Source organism: Coregonus clupeaformis, unplaced genomic scaffold, assembly GCF_020615455.1.
Source record: "Coregonus clupeaformis isolate EN_2021a unplaced genomic scaffold, ASM2061545v1 scaf0543, whole genome shotgun sequence".
NCBI classification, from domain to species: domain Eukaryota; kingdom Metazoa; phylum Chordata; class Actinopteri; order Salmoniformes; family Salmonidae; genus Coregonus; species Coregonus clupeaformis.
In genome coordinates, this window is record NW_025533998.1 from 273,945 (window position 1) to 277,010 (window position 3,066).

The following is a 3,066-nucleotide window of genomic DNA, read 5'->3' on the forward strand; positions in this document are numbered from 1 at the left end:
TCGCTGAGTCTACCTTTAAAACTATATGGTGTAGCCTAATTTGCATATTTCCCATGGTGCCTTTTCTTTGAGTGAATTGTAAAGTTACCACCTATGACTGTATTTGTTAGTAACAGTGACATGGTTGTTGAATTATTTCCTTTTAAAGGCCTGTGGCTTTCACCAAATGAGTTGCTAGGCGAATGTTATCATTCAAATGTGATGGGCATTTCAAGTCTTTTCAGTGAGCTGGATCACTTGGCTCCGTTCACGTAAAAGAGCCGGCTCCCAAAGGACTCTTCGTTCAAAATGCTTAAAAATCTACCTAGAACCATGACAAAATTGCAAATCTCCAATGTAAAGCCCTAAAGAAAGGCTACCATTATGTCAGATCGTGAAAAGCACGTTCAAATACATTTTTACCTGGCCAATTATTAGATGGCCTGCAAAATAAATAATGTTTTTTTAACGCACTGAAAATATCTGCGTGGACCAGATTGACGCACTCTCCCCACTATTCATTGTTTCTGCAGTGAAGATTCACCCTCGTTACAGAATTATTTTGTAATTTATCTGCTCAAAAAGCAGTAGTAGCAGTATGCAAATCAGGGAGCCAAATTAACGGCTCTTGCGATTCAGTTCCCAAAGTTCACCAAAAAGATCCATTCAAAAAGAGCCCTTTGTTCGAGAATGACCCATCACTAATGACAATACATTACAGACACTGAGTGTACAAAACATTAGGAACATGAGTTGCACCCCCTTTTGTCCTCAGAACAGCCTCAATTCGTCGGGGCATGGACTCTACAAGGTGCCGAAAGCGTTGCACACGGATGCTGGCCTTGTTGACTCCAATGCTTCCCACAGTTGTGTCAAGTTGGCTGGATGTCCTTTGGGTGGTGGACTATTCTTGATCCACACAGGAAACTGTTGAGCGTGAAAAACCCTGCAGCGTTGCAGTTCTTGACACAATCAAACTGGTGCACCTGCCTGGCACCTACTACCATACCACATTCAAAGGCACTTAAATATGTAAATGTTAAATGTAAATATTTTGTCTTGCCAATTCACCATCTGAATGGCACACATACACAATCCATGTCTCAATTGTCTCAAGGCATAAAAATCCTTATTTGACCTGTCTCCTCCCCACATCAATAAGGGATCATAGCATTCACCTGGATTCACATGGTTAGTCTATGTCAAGGAAAGAGCAGGTGTTCCTAATGTTTTGTACACTCAGTGTATATCATGAGGCCTTACTTTGATGGCCTAGTGTATCCTAACACAATGGTGTTAGGAAACTCCTGGTTTACAGGCCACATCAGGCCTGCAAGTCACATTATGATGGCTTGCAAAGTGATGTGTAATTCCTATTGGAATCCAGCCAGAGTTAGGCCATCCAACAGTTTGAATTTTTATTCACCGCATTCAGAATGACATCCAGGGTTAGGAAACTTGATAACAAAGATTACCTAAACCATTTAAACTGTAACAACCATTTCAGTAAAGGGTGTTATTTATCTTCATGTAGCATAAGATTAATCAACCAATCAATGTACATGCAAAAACACAGATATTTAAAACAATCCTAAAAAAATCTACCTGCAGTAGAGTGTGCTGGGAAATATGAGTGGGTGTGGTTTTGATGGGACTGTTTCACTCTCCACAGTGTAAAACAATAACTCTGGTTATTAACACCAACACTCTTTTACACATTTTACATTTTAGTCATTTAGCAGACGCTCTTATCCAGAGCGACTTACAGTTAGTACGGCTGCGACAGAGCCTGGATTCGAACCAGGATCTCTAGTGGCACAGTTAGCACTGCGATGCAGTGCCTTAGACCACTGCGCCACTCAAGACGACAATTTGCTCTGTACACCACTTACAGAGCAAATTTAACTCCTGAATCAAGACTAGAAATGTTACAAAAAATCAACACTGGACAATTTGCTGTGTGGGTGGGCACACATCACACTGGTGCAGCTAGATGTCAGAGCAGGTCAAAATGGATACAACTCAAACAGCCATGCTATCCCAGCCTTACTGTCCAGAAAATAATAAGTAACGCTGTAAACTTGCTGCCTTGAATCAGGTCTGAAGGCAAGGCAGAGCAATACCAACTCATAATGAAAATAACAACATGATGCTTGGTTGAATTAAATATCATGTTTGGCTGTCTACCCAGCCTCCATCAGATGAAAAGACTGTTGCTTCTATATCCTAACTATGTGGTTTACAACTGTTTACACCATACTGTCTATACTGTATATGTTTTGCAAAGGCTGGTTTATTCAGGGCAAAAAATATCATTTGAACCAAGATGATTATGGAGAATGTAGCTACATTAATGCTTTAGTGTAGATAATTGCAGTGTGGCTGTCAAGACTTCGCATCTGACTAAGAGCATAGAGAACCAGGCTAAAAACAGCCTTTTTGTAAGCTGTTTTAAGCCATTAACCATGAACAGTAAACCTTCTCATTTGAATGTTCTGATTGGTTCCTCACGCTTTCATACGTCTTACTGAAAAATACAAAGAACAACATAATTCCATGCAGTGCAGGAAAATATGATAAATACAATGCATTATTTGTCACAGTGTGCATGCACAACAGAAAATAAAATTCCACAGACTTCATTGATGCACAGTTTGTACTCATAATTCAATCATTTCTTCAAAGGTTGGAAAGCATTTTCCAATCCTACTCATTAAACCTTGCAGAGATAATGGTACAATTACTTAATCTATACATTTTGCAGTTTTGGAAGCATTTCCTTTCACATACAACAACGTTTAAAAGTTGAATGCAAATCAAAATCCATATTCCTGGGCGACATCAATTTGACCAGTCTTTGTATACTGTGGGGGTTAGTTATCGGTCTTGGAAGTCTTGCAAAGCCATTATAGCTGTAGTGACCCAAGAGCATTCTGGGAGCAGAATAGACAGCGGCAGTGGTGCTGTCAGAATAGACATGGAGATCCCTTGATGTAGCCAATCAAGCTGCAATTCAGTTGTTAGTCCCATTGGAGGATATATCATTTAAAATAACTCAATTTTCATTTAAATGTTCCAAAGAAACCT